Genomic DNA, 14,401 nt, shown 5'->3' with positions numbered 1-14,401 from the left:
GTGAGAGAGTATCAAGACCAGGCATGCAATGACTGAAAGTGTGATGCCCGATGGAGGAATGGAGGGATCAGGATAGCAGACCAATGTTGGAGGAGTAGCGGGAGTGGGGTAGGAGGAAGAGATCTGTGTTAAAAGAATGTAGAAAGTGGGGGTGAGGAGGAGACCAGAGGGAGAAGTGGATGAGGAACATATCAATGTTAGAGGAGTGATGGAAGTGAATTACAGAGAGTGGACTTGTATTCGAGGGAGTGGAGGGACGAGGAGGAGACTGATATCTGAGGAGCGTAGGATGCGAAGAACGAGAATTAGACCAGAGTCGGAGGAATGGATGGAGTGGGAGATGAGGAATGGACCAGAGTTGGAGGAGTGGATGGAGTGGGAGATGAGGAGTGGACCAGAGTCGGAGGAGTGGATGGAGAGGGAGATGAGGAGTGGACCAGAGTTGGAGGAGTGGATGGAGAGGGAGATGAGGAGTGGACCAGAGTCGGAAGAGTGGATGGAGTGGGAGATGAGGAGTGGACCAGCGTCGGAGGAGTGGATGGAGTGGGAGGTGAAGAGTGGACCAGAGTTGGAGGAGTGGATGGAGTGGGAGATGAGGAGTGGACCAGAGTCGGAGGAGTGAATGGAGAGGGAGATGAGGAGTGGACCAGAGTCGGAGGAGTGGATGGAGAGGGAGATGAGGAGTGGACCAGAGTCGGAGGAGTGAATGGAGAGGGAGATGAAGAGTGGACCAGAGTCGGAGGAGTGGATGGAGTGGGAGATGAGGAGTGGACCAGAGTCGGAGGAGTGAATGGAGAGGGAGATGAGGAGTGGACCAGAGTCGGAGGAGTGGATGGAGAGGGAGATGAGGAGTGGACCAGAGTCGGAGGAGTGAATGGAGAGGGAGATGAAGAGTGGACCAGAGTCGGAGGAGTGGATGGAGAGGGAGATGAGGAGTGGACCAGAGTCGGAGGAGTGAATGGAGAGGGAGATGAGGAGTGGACCAGAGTCGGAGGAGTGGATGGAGTGGGAGATGAGGAGTGGACCAGAGTTGGAGGAATAGATGGAGTGGGAGATGAGGAGTGGACCAGAGTCGGAGGAGTGGATGGAGTGGGAGATGAAGAGTGGACCAGAGTCGGAGGAGTGGATGGAGTGGGAGGTGAAGAGTGGACCAGAGTCGGAGGAGTGGATGGAGTGGGAGATGAGGAGTGGACCAGAGTCGGAGGAGTGGATGGAGAGGGAGATGAGGAGTGGACCAGAGTTGGAGGAGTGGATGGAGAGGGAGATGAGGAGTGGACCAGAGTCGGAAGAGTGGATGGAGTGGGAGATGAGGAGTGGACCAGCGTCGGAGGAGTGGATGGAGTGGGAGGTGAAGAGTGGACCAGAGTTGGAGGAGTGGATGGAGTGGGAGATGAGGAGTGGACCAGAGTCGGAGGAGTGAATGGAGAGGGAGATGAGGAGTGGACCAGAGTCGGAGGAGTGGATGGAGAGGGAGATGAGGAGTGGACCAGAGTCGGAGGAGTGAATGGAGAGGGAGATGAAGAGTGGACCAGAGTCGGAGGAGTGGATGGAGTGGGAGATGAGGAGTGGACCAGAGTCGGAGGAGTGAATGGAGAGGGAGATGAGGAGTGGACCAGAGTCGGAGGAGTGGATGGAGAGGGAGATGAGGAGTGGACCAGAGTCGGAGGAGTGAATGGAGAGGGAGATGAAGAGTGGACCAGAGTCGGAGGAGTGGATGGAGAGGGAGATGAGGAGTGGACCAGAGTCGGAGGAGTGAATGGAGAGGGAGATGAGGAGTGGACCAGAGTCGGAGGAGTGGATGGAGTGGGAGATGAGGAGTGGACCAGAGTTGGAGGAATAGATGGAGTGGGAGATGAGGAGTGGACCAGAGTCGGAGGAGTGGATGGAGTGGGAGATGAAGAGTGGACCAGAGTCGGAGGAGTGGATGGAGTGGGAGGTGAAGAGTGGACCAGAGTCGGAGGAGTGGATGGAGTGGGAGATGAGGAGTGGACCAGAGTCGGAGGAGTGGATGGAGAGGGAGATGAGGAGTGGACCAGAGTTGGAGGAGTGGATGGAGAGGGAGATGAGGAGTGGACCAGAGTCGGAAGAGTGGATGGAGTGGGAGATGAGGAGTGGACCAGCGTCGGAGGAGTGGATGGAGTGGGAGGTGAAGAGTGGACCAGAGTTGGAGGAGTGGATGGAGTGGGAGATGAGGAGTGGACCAGAGTCGGAGGAGTGAATGGAGAGGGAGATGAGGAGTGGACCAGAGTCGGAGGAGTGGATGGAGAGGGAGATGAGGAGTGGACCAGAGTCGGAGGAGTGAATGGAGAGGGAGATGAAGAGTGGACCAGAGTCGGAGGAGTGGATGGAGTGGGAGATGAGGAGTGGACCAGAGTCGGAGGAGTGAATGGAGAGGGAGATGAGGAGTGGACCAGAGTCGGAGGAGTGGATGGAGAGGGAGATGAGGAGTGGACCAGAGTCGGAGGAGTGAATGGAGAGGGAGATGAAGAGTGGACCAGAGTCGGAGGAGTGGATGGAGAGGGAGATGAGGAGTGGACCAGAGTCGGAGGAGTGAATGGAGAGGGAGATGAGGAGTGGACCAGAGTCGGAGGAGTGGATGGAGTGGGAGATGAGGAGTGGACCAGAGTTGGAGGAATAGATGGAGTGGGAGATGAGGAGTGGACCAGAGTCGGAGGAGTGGATGGAGTGGGAGATGAAGAGTGGACCAGAGTCGGAGGAGTGGATGGAGTGGGAGGTGAAGAGTGGACCAGAGTCGGAGGAGTGGATGGAGTGGGAGATGAGGAGTGGACCAGAGTCGGAGGAGTGGATGGAGTGGGAGGTGAATAGTGGACCAGAGTCGGAGGAGTGGATGGAGTGGGAGGTGAAGAGTGGACCAGAGTCGGAGGAGTGGATGGAGTGGGAGATGAAGAGTGGACCAGAGTCGGAGGAGTGGATGGAGTGGGAGGTGAAGAGTGGACCAGAGTCGGAGGAGTGGATGGAGTGGGAGGTGAAGAGTGGACCAGAGTCGGAGGAGTGGATGGAGTGGGAGATGAAGAGTGGACCAGAGTCGGAGGAGTGGATGGAGTGGGAGGTGAAGAGTGGACCAGAGTCGGAGGAGTGGATGGAGAGGGAGATGAGGAGTGGACCAGAGTCGGAGGAGTGAATGGAGAGGGAGATGAAGAGTGGACCAGAGTCGGAGGAGTGGATGGAGAGGGAGATGAGGAGTGGACCAGAGTCGGAGGAGTGAATGGAGAGGGAGATGAGGAGTGGACCAGAGTCGGAGGAGTGGATGGAGTGGGAGATGAAGAGTGGACCAGAGTCGGAGGAGTGGATGGAGTGGGAGGTGAAGAGTGGACCAGAGTCGGAGGAGTGGATGGAGTGGGAGATGAGGAGTGGACCAGAGTCGGAGGAGTGGATGGAGAGGGAGATGAGGAGTGGACCAGAGTTGGAGGAGTGGATGGAGAGGGAGATGAGGAGTGGACCAGAGTCGGAAGAGTGGATGCAGTGGGAGATGAGGAGTGGACCAGCGTCGGAGGAGTGGATGGAGTGGGAGGTGAAGAGTGGACCAGAGTTGGAGGAGTGGATGGAGTGGGAGATGAGGAGTGGACCAGAGTCGGAGGAGTGAATGGAGAGGGAGATGAGGAGTGGACCAGAGTCGGAGGAGTGGATGGAGAGGGAGATGAGGAGTGGACCAGAGTCGGAGGAGTGAATGGAGAGGGAGATGAAGAGTGGACCAGAGTCGGAGGAGTGGATGGAGTGGGAGATGAGGAGTGGACCAGAGTCGGAGGAGTGAATGGAGAGGGAGATGAGGAGTGGACCAGAGTCGGAGGAGTGGATGGAGAGGGAGATGAGGAGTGGACCTGAGTCGGAGGAGTGAATGGAGAGGGAGATGAAGAGTGGACCAGAGTCGGAGGAGTGGATGGAGAGGGAGATGAGGAGTGGACCAGAGTCGGAGGAGTGAATGGAGAGGGAGATGAGGAGTGGACCAGAGTCGGAGGAGTGGATGGAGTGGGAGATGAGGAGTGGACCAGAGTCGGAGGAGTGGATGGAGTGGGAGATGAAGAGTGGACCAGAGTCGGAGGAGTGGATGGAGTGGGAGATGAAGAGTGGACCAGCGTCGGAGGAGTGGATGGAGTGGGAGGTGAAGAGTGGACCAGAGTCGGAGGAGTGGATGGAGTGGGAGATGAAGAGTGGACCAGAGTCGGAGGAGTGGATGGAGTGGGAGGTGAAGAGTGGACCAGAGTCGGAGGAGTGGATGGAGTGGGAGGTGAAGAGTGGACCAGAGTCGGAGGAGTGGATGGAGTGGGAGATGAAGAGTGGACCAGAGTCGGAGGAGTGGATGGAGTGGGAGGTGAAGAGTGGACCAGAGTCGGAGGAGTGGATGGAGTGGGAGGTGAAGAGTGGACCAGAGTCGGAGGAGTGGATGGAGCGGGAGATGAAGAGTGGACCAGAGTCGGAGGAGTGGATGGAGTGGGAGATGAAGAGTGGACCAGAGTCGGAGGAGTGGATGGAGTGGGAGGTGAAGAGTGGACCAGAGTCGGAGGAGTGGATGGAGTGGGAGATGAGGAGTGGACCAGAGTCGGAGGAGTGGATGGAGTGGGAGATGAAGAGTGGACCAGAGTCGGAGGAGTGGATGGAGTGGGAGGTGAAGAGTGGACCAGAGTCGGAGGAGTGGATGTAGTGGGAGGTGAAGAGTGGACCAGAGTCGGAGGATTGGAAGGTGCAGGGGGTGAGGAAGAGGGTGCAGTGTTAGACGAGCAGGGAGGATGCTTGTAGAAACACATGCCTGGAGGAGATAACTGAGAAAGGATATATCTTTTATTCCTACTTTCCTTTGAATTCACACCAGTTTTTTTTACTTGCCAAGCAAAACTCTACAATCAGGAAGATTAGATTCTGTGACTGAGGAGATTGACCTGTATCCTCGCTCAATGTACCTGTACTGGAATCTGGTTGAACTCATCCACCTCAGGCAAGGAAGGAGAAGTGATATTCAAACTTGTGACTTCCTGATAGGAGACCCCCCGCCCCCGTGAATTCTACCTCAGAGAACAACTCCCCCCCCCGCCCCAATTACAGTTCTATTTCATAACACATTTGGTGTACCCTGGCTTGAGCTGCGAAATAGTTATGAGACACCTGGGCCATAATAGGTACAGCTCATGCCATAAGAATTCAATGTGATATATTATTTTAATAACTCATTAAAATTTACAAGGGTTTTCTAATTTTCCACATTTGCTTTTTTCAGGCAGGTTGATATGATGACTGGAAAATCCTACAAAAGAATTTTCCTAATTTTAATTGACAATAAAAAGCCTACTGCGTTTCTTCCACCTGGTGTGAAACTGATGAAATCCACATTTAAAACTCCTGCTACAGTCACCGTTATATAATCCCAATTACAATACTAAATATAACAAAAGGCATGAAGAAAGGGTGTCAGAATAACTGCTAGACTAGCAATAGGACAGAGGTGTCAACCAAGGAATGGCATTCACTTAGATCTGGAGAAAGGGATTCTTGCACTTTATCTGATCAATTATTGTAAGATTTAGGAACATAGGAACAGGAGAAGGCCATTCAGCCCCTCGAGACTGTTCCGTCATTCAATTAGATAATGGCTGACCTGTACTTTAACTCCATTTACCCACCTTAGTTCCATAACCCTTAATACCCTCGTCTAACAAAAATCTATCAATCTCAGTTTTGAAATTTTCTATTGACCCCCAGTCTTAACAGCTTTTTGGGGGAGAGTTTTCCAGATTTCCACTCCCCTTTGTGTGAAGAAGTGCTTCCTGACATCACCCCTGAACGGCCTAGCTCTAATTTTAAGGTTATTCTCCCCTTGTTCTGGACTCCCCCACCAGAGGAAATAGTTTCTCTCTATCTACCCTATCAACTCCTTCGATTATCTTAAACACCTCAATTAGATCAGCCCTTGATTTTAAATATCCAAGGGAATACAAGCCTAGTCTATGCAACCTGTCCTCATAATTTAACCCTTTTAGCCCCGGTATCATTCTGGTGAATCTGCATTGAATCCTCTCCAAGGCCAATATATCCTTCCTAAGGTGCGGTGCCCAGAACTGAACGCAACTCTTCAGGTGGGGTCTAACCAGAGCTCTGTACAGATTTACAATGCATTCACACACCACATGTTGGACGACAACTCGAAGCCCAAATCACTTGGCATCAATGCTAAGCTTGGACTGTAAATCAGGTGTCAAAAACCCAAACTGACTTCTGTCTATGTTTAGTACTCCTTTCTCAGAATCCTATACGTTTTAATATATTTGCTTTGTTATGAGTGTTATTTGTCACTGTTGATTTGAGCGGAGTGATAGTTTTGTGATACTTGTTTACGAATGGTCGTTTTGAGGGAAAAAGAATTGAGGGATTTGATTGCTTGATTTTCTGCTGGCTGCTCACTCTTTCATTGGTAGTTTTTTTGCTTCACTGACATTTGGTCAATCAGATATTTGATTGGTAACTGAATGGATAATTGGCAAATTGAACCAGCAACGATATTTTTTTTAACCCAATGTCCACGTGACACTTTCAGGTGTGAAGTCTTTGAAAGGTGCGATGCTACAGATAGTAGAGGCAAGGCTTTTAATTATAAAAGATGTAGGGGGCGAAGTTCCAAGGGGTAGTCCCGCTTGTCCACTGTAACTTTGGTGGAAGAGTTATGAAAGCCTTGCAGAAACATTGTGAAGTGGCAGTGGACAATCATAGAATCTTACAGCACGGAAGGAGGCCATTCGGCCCATTGTGCCTGTGCCGACTCTTTGAAAGAGCTATCCAATTTAGTCCTACTTCCCTGCTCTTTCTCCATAGCCAATTTTTCTTTTTCAAGTGTATGTCCAATTCCCTTTTGAAAGTTATTATTGAATCTGCTTCCACCACCCTTTCATGATGTGGACTATAACTTGGTGTTGTAAAATTGTTTACAACCACCCTTTCAGGCAGTGCGTTCCTGCATAAAAGACTTTCTCCTCATCACACCTCTGGTTCTTTTGCCAATTATCTTAAATCTGTGTACTCTGGTTACTGACCCTACTGCCAGTAGAAACAGTTTTACTCTATTAAACCCTTCATAATTTTGAAAACCTCTATTAAATGTCCCCTTAACCTTCTCTGCTTGAAGGAGAACAATCCCAGATTCTCCAGTCTCTCTACATGAAGTCTCTCATCCCTGGTACCATTCTGGTAGAACCCCTGTGCAAATTTATCCTCATAATGTACTTTATAAAAGAGGAGTAAGCAAATATATAACACAGAACAACGCTTTTTAAATACTGTTTAATGTTAGTGTACTACCTGGAGAGAGATGGACCCAAACGTTATCAACAACTTTTGAAGTGGATCAATGTTGTGCTGATTAAATCAGCAACAAAAACAAGAAAAATGAAGCAAGTATTGACATAATATGTACATCGTTAAGCAGTGAGGATGGTCATGCATAAAACAACTGTGTCCAAATAGTTTTTATTTGTTATAGAGAAAATTCAAGATGCTTTATTCATCTTAGTGCTCAGCTAGCAGGCCGCCTTAAAGAAACACAATCACCAAAAAAAACCCGAAGGCCCTTGATTATGAGCGGTTTTGATCGAGTAAATAAGGAGGGCAAACTGTGCCCATTGGCAAGAGGGTCGGTAACCAGAGAACACAGATTTAAGACAGTTGGCAAAAGACCAAGAGGGGAGATGAGTTTTTTTTTTCACAGCGAGTTATTATAATAAGGGCGGTGGAAGCATATTCAATAGTAACTTTCAAAAGGGAATTGAACAAATACATGAAAGGGAAACATTTGCAGAGCTATGGGGGAAAGAGCAGGGGAGAATGGGACTGATTGGATAACTCTTTCACAGGCATGATGGGCCGAATGGCCTCCATTTGTTCCTTAAGATTCTATAATTCTACAGTAATATGTTGTTCTTGCTGCTAAAGTCCTCAGGGCTGATATTAACTATCAGGGATGGAGGTAAATGGGTGTTATACACTTGGTCCGATTTTCCTTTCCATGGAAGTCAATGAAAAAGATCGCGCAAGTTGGATAACGGGTGGCCGATTCGCTACTCCCTGTTTTCTGCCACTGCCAAGGTTAAAATCAGCTCTCTTGTGTTTGTAGCGAGGTTGTGAGTGTAGCAAAGTGTTAAGAGTAGGGAATGCCCAAACTTCTAAGGGCCATTTTCTGTCTCCGAATCTTCCCAATTAACCCGCAGAGCCCCAGGCAATCGAGTTCCATTGTGCTTGTGTTTCTTAGTTGCCAGTTTGAATTTCGTGGGCCTGGAGGTTTGGAAAGGGCAGTTCCTTTCACTCTTGAGTCATTGGCAGTTAAATCCTAAGTGAGAAGGCTAGGATTTGCTCATACCCACACTTTACATAGATGTAAAATGAACGGGATCTTTGATTTCTACGTGGCATGTGAGGCTCCATAATAGAGGCCAAGCTCCATGATCCTATGCTCACAGTTGGGAAGTAACGCTCAAAGGGGAGTATGGGATAGAGATATTACCACAACACTGTAGCCTGATGCTCTGATTCGCACTGCCTGCAACTGCAGCTCCTTGGTGTAATTAATCTTAATGGACCTTTGCTGGCAATTTGTTTGTGGTTCTCCTGATTGGCTGCTGTAATTTCAGTGGAAGATCGGCGGAAACCCCGTTCACATGTCTATCCGGGGTTTCCCCTCCCTCCTCACCCCCCCACCCCCGGTTTTCTGCCAATGTTATGGCAGCCGATCGGGAGAATCCCCAGAATTCCAGGTGTTTCCCTTTAAAAGGTAAGTTGAGGTGTACAGAGCCTTGGTCAGACTCCACCTGGAGTACTCAGTTCTGTTCAGTTCTGGAAACCGCACCTTAGGAAGGATATTATGGCCTTGGAGCCTGTTCCGCCATTTTATTAGATCAGGGCCGATCTGTACCTCAACCCCGTTTACTCCCTTTGCTCCATATCCCTTGATAACACTTATCTAACACAAATCCAGCAATCTCAGTCTTGAAAGCTCCAATTGACCCCCAGCCTCAACACCTTTTTAGGGGAAGAGAGTTCTAGATTTCCACTATCCTTTGTGTGAGGAAGTGCTTCCTGATTCCTTACAGAACCCGCTGGTATTTCCTTCCATCAGTTTCAGTGGAAGGAAGATTAGGTGGATTGTCATCCTTCGCGCAAGATTTACCTTTGGCTCCGTCCAGACGATCCTTAACGCCCAGGTGATCAACGCCAAAATCTCCTATATTACTTGCAAAAGAACTCCACCTGCAGTGAGATGTTAAAGGGACACAAGCTTTGTATGTTCTTTGTTGCAATGTTTAAGTAATGTGTTGTTCTTAATAGAGATTTTTATTCCATATTTATGACAGCTTTATCAATACATATTTTCGGTATAATATTTGTGGGGAAAGAAATTTTATTCACTCATTTGAGTAAGTTTGTTTGCAAATGTCCTAATATTAACAAGAAAGAAAGAACTTGCATTTATATAGCACCTTTCATGACCTCAGGACATCCCAAAGTGCTCCACAACTAATGAATTACTTTTGAAGTGTAGTCACTGTTGTAATGTAGGAAAAGCAGCAGCCCATTTCTGCACAGCAAGCTCCCACAAAAAGCAATTAGATAAATGACCAGATAATCTGTTTTAGTAATGTTGGTTGAGTGATAAATATTGACCCGGACACCAGGGAGAAATCCCCTGCTCTACTTCAAATATTAGCTGTGGGATCTTTTACGTCCACCTGAGAGGTCAGATGTGGCCTCAATTTAACGTCTCATCCAAAAGACAGCATCTCCGATAGTGCAGCACTCCCTCAGTACTGCACTGAAGCCCATTATTGCCGACACTTCACTGGAAAGTGGACCGTAGGTGAATCATTTACAGGACTTCAGCACAGCAGGAACTGGTGAAAAAATGAGCTTACGAAGTTCTTCCAATATCATGGGAGCCCAGTGAGCCAAAGGTACCTAGGTGCCAGCTGTAATGGGCTACAAGTTAAAGTTAATAAACATGGTTGGTTTGGATGCAACACAAATACAGTGATTAAAGTGGTCCAAGATGAAAGAAGGCATGCCAGGGAGATCAGCAGGCATCAGAAACAACTTTCCTGCGCTCACCATTATGCTATCAACTATATCTGCAGACCCTGGCAAAACTACTGAGCCAAGGCCTTGGGAAATTGGCTTTCACAGGCTTCATATCAACAAGGAGCCAGTTGTAGATTGATGTCAATGTGCACCATGCCAGAGACTGTCAAGGTCACCTCCTCCTTCATCTTATTCTCTTGCTGGGTTTGTGCTCTGGGGAGGGTGTACTGGAGTGCTAAAACAAGGCCACCCTCCTCATATCCATCTTGTATCTTTTAGGCCAGCTTATCTGACCGTGCAGCACACTGATGTACATTGAGTTACATCGAAACTACAGCACAGAAACAGGCTATTTGACCCACCTGGCCTATGCCAGCGTTTATGCTCCACACGAGCCTCCTCTCTCCCTACTTCATCTCACCCTATCAGCATATCCTTCTATTCCTTTCTCCCTCATGTGTTATTCTAGCTTCCCCTTAAATGCATCTTTGCTATTCGCCTCAACTATTCCTTGTGGTAGCGAGTTCCACAATGAGATGAATGGCTGGTTAATCGTTTTTTGGTGGTGTTGGTACAGGGAGGAATGTTGGTCAGGACACTGGGACAACTCCCTGCTCCTCTTCAAATCGTGCCACGGGATCTTCATAATCCACCTCAACCAATCAAAGGATGGCACCTCCGACAGTGCCGCACTCTCTCAATAATCTCAATCGATTATGTGAAGTGGGGTTTGAACCCAGGATATTCTAATTCAGAGGTAAGAGTACTATTAAGTATAGTAGGTGACAAGGATATGGCCTACAGTAGAGTTTGGTTTCAATATCTTCATAAAACCAGAGAGGTTTATCACACAGAAGGAGGCTTTTCAACCCATCATGTCTGTGCTGGTTCATTGCTAGAGCAATCCAAAACTAATCCCACTGCCCCGGTCTCTCCCCATGTTCTTGTATCTTTCTCTGCTTCACATATTTATCAATTTTTTCTTTAAAAGATGCAGTGGTCTCTGCCTCAACAATTTCCTTTGGCAAAACATTCCATGCTCCAACAACCCTCTCCGTAAAGACATTTGATCTAACCTCTCTCCTTATTCTTAGCACAATTTTAAATTGCTGAACACTCATCACAGACTTCCTAAGCAGAGGAAATAGTCTTTTCCTTATTCACTCTATCAAAACCTTACATAGTTTTAAAAACTTTTATTAAATCTCCTCTTAGCCTTCTCTGTTCCAGTGGAAATAATTCCAGTACCTTAAGTCTCTCCTCATAACTATAATTTCCCAATCCGGGCATAATTCTAGTGAATCTACATTGTACTCTCTCTATGGCTTTAAAGCCCTTTCTATAATGGGGCGCCCAAAACTACACACAGTACTGTAACTGTGGCCCAACTAATGCTTTGTACAAATATATCATGTCTTCTTCACTCGAACTCTATGCCCTTATTTATAAAACCCAACATTCTGTTGGCCTTTTTAATAGTGTTATCTATCTGTACTCACACTTTCAGGTATAAGAACATAAGAACATAAGAAATAGGAGCAGGAATAGGCCAATCGGCCCCTCGAGCCTGCTCCACCATTCAATAACATCATGGCTGATCTGATCCTAACCTCAAATTTAAATTCATGTCCAATTTCCTGCCCGCTCCCCGTAACCCCTAATTCCCTTTACTTCTAGGAAACTGTCTATTTCTGTTTTAAATTTATTCAATGATGTAGCTTCCACAGCTTCCTGGAGCAGCAAATTCCACAGACCTACTACCCTCTGAGTGAAGAAGTTTCTCCTCATCTCAGTTTTGAAAGAGCAGCCCCTTGTTCTAAGATTATGCCCCCTAGTTCTAGTTTTACCCATCCTTGGGAACATCCTTACCGCATCCACCCGATCAAGCCCCTTCACAATCTTATATGTTTCAATAAGATCGCCTCTCATTCTTCTGAACTCCAATGAGTAGAGTCCCAATCTACTCAACCCCCTCATCCCCGGGATTAACCAAGTGAACCTTCTTGGTACTGCCTCGAGAGCAAGTATGTCTTTTCTTAAGTATGGACACCAAAACTGTATGCAGTATTCCAGGTGCGGTCTCACCTCCCTGCAGCAATACCTCCCTGTTTTTATATTCTATCCCCCTAGCAATAAAAGCCAACATTCTGTGGCCTTCTTGATCACCTGCTGTACCTGCATACTAACTTTTTGATTTTCTTGCACTAGGACCCCCAGATCCCTTTGTACTGCAGTACTTTCCAGTTTCTTGCCATTAAGATAATAACTTGCTCTCTGATTTTTCCTGCCAAAGTGCATAACCTCACATTTTCCAATATTGTATTGCATCTGCCAAATCTCTGCCCACTCACCCAGCCTGTCTATATCCCCTTGTAGGTTTTTTATGTCCTCCTCACTCTCTACTTTCCCTCCCATCTTTGTATCATCTGCAAACTTTGATATGTTACACTCGGTCCCCTCCTCCAAATCGTTAATATAGATTGTAAAGAGTTGGGGACCCAGCACCGACCCCTGCGGAACACCACTGGCTACTGGTTGCCAGTCCGAGAATGAACCATTTATCCCAACTCTCTGCTTCGTGTTCGATAACCAATCCTCCACCCATGCCAGAATATTACCCCCAATCCAGTGATTCTTTATATTGAGCAATAATCTTTTATGTGGCACCTTGTCGAATGCCTTCTGGAAGTCTAAATACACTACGTCCACTGGTTCCCCTTTATCCACCCTGTACGTTATGTCCTCAAAGAACTCAAGCAAATTTGTCAGACATGACTTCCCCTTCGTAAAGCCATGCTGACTTTGTCCTATTAAATTATGTATATCCAAATGTTCCGCTACTGTCTCCTTAATAATAGACTCCAAATTTTTACCCACCACAGGTGTTAGGCTAACTGGTCTATAACTTCCAACCTTCTGCCTACTACCCTTTTTAAATAAGGGTGTTACATTAGCAGTTTTCCAATCTGCTGGGACCTTTGCCGAGTCCAGAGAATTTTGGAAAATTATTACCAAAGCATCCACAATCCCTACTGCCACTTCCCTCAAGACCAAAGGATGTAAGCCATCAGGTCCAGGGGATTTATCCACCTTGAGTCCCAATAATTTACTGAGTACCAATTCCTTAGTGATTTTAATCGTATTTAGCTCCTCCCTCCCTAGAGCCCCCTGTTTGTCCAGTGTTGGGATATTCTTAGTGTCCTCTACCGTAAAGACTGAAACAAAATATTTGTTCAGCATTTTTGCCATCTCCATGTTTCCCACCATTAATTTCCCGGTCTCATCCTCTAAGGGACCTACGTTTGACTTAGCCACCCTTTTTCTTTTTATATAACTATAGAAACCGTATATATGTATTGGAATTCCATGGAGTCTATGTTCACCTACACCCTTAAGCATCTTTCCATTGAATGCATTTCCTCCTGAAATGCACTTCGTCAAACCTATCCTGATTTAATTGCATCTGCCACCTGTCTGCCCATTCTATTAACATGTCTATGTGGCCCTAAATTCTTTTACAGTCCTACTCGCCGATTGCCACACCCTCACCTTCTGTCTTCAACAAGATTGTGTTCCCGTTTGCCGAATTCCAAATCATATATGTATATACTGAGAACAAAAGTGGGCCCAGTACTCAATCCGATGGAACTGAATCAAACATCTAGTTCTATTTTCTTTCAACCACCTCTGACAGTGGGAGTGGGAGTTGTAATATTATTTTCAGAATGGGGCAAGAAATTAAAAGTAACTTTTGGTCCACAATGGTACAATCAACCACGATGAATAATTTTCCTGAATTTTGTAAGTTTAATCTTTAGTCGTTTAATCTTACTAGTCGATCTCCCGTAGGATTGAACATGGAGAGTGAGGACCAGGTGTAGTCTTCGGATGAAGTGAGGGTTAGAGGGCAGGGGAATAATTTGTAAGGTGCACAGATGTAATTCAGTCCTCATTTTAAAGTCACGTATCCTGTTATAAGAACATAAGAACATAAGAAAAAGGATCAGAAGAAAGCCAGACAGCCCCTCGAGCCTGCTCCGCCATTCAATAAGATCACGGCTGATCTTCGACCTCAAATCCACTTTCCCGCCCGATCCCCATATCCCTTCATTCCCCTAGAGTCCAAAAATCTATCTATCTCAGCCTTGAATATACTCAACAACTCAGCATCCACAGCCCTCTGGGGTGGAGAATTCCAAAGATTCACAACTCTCTGAGTAAAGAAATTCCTCCACATCTCAGTCTTAAATGGACCCCTTATCCTGAGACTATGCCCTTTAGTTCTGGACTCTCCAGCCAGGGGAAACAACCTCTCAGCTTCTTATATTTATTT

At 47.1% G+C, this 14,401-nt stretch overlaps 1 protein-coding gene across 1 annotated transcript in view; it reads right to left on the bottom strand.

The window, feature by feature from the left end:
• Positions 1-8,726: 8,726 nt before the first annotated feature.
• Positions 8,727-14,401, bottom strand: part of olfml1 (olfactomedin-like 1) — a 28,113-nt gene continuing 22,438 nt past the window's right edge. Inside the window, exon 4 of the transcript XR_010964613.1 lies at positions 8,727-9,243. The gene's annotated coding sequence lies outside the window, so the exon portion shown is untranslated. The remainder of the gene's footprint in view (positions 9,244-14,401) is intronic.

The sequence above is a fragment of the Heptranchias perlo genome, chromosome 12 (genome assembly GCF_035084215.1).
Source record: "Heptranchias perlo isolate sHepPer1 chromosome 12, sHepPer1.hap1, whole genome shotgun sequence".
Lineage (NCBI taxonomy): Eukaryota > Metazoa > Chordata > Chondrichthyes > Hexanchiformes > Hexanchidae > Heptranchias > Heptranchias perlo.
The sequence above is the reverse complement of the archived record's forward strand: the minus strand, read 5'-3'. Positions and strand labels throughout refer to the sequence as shown.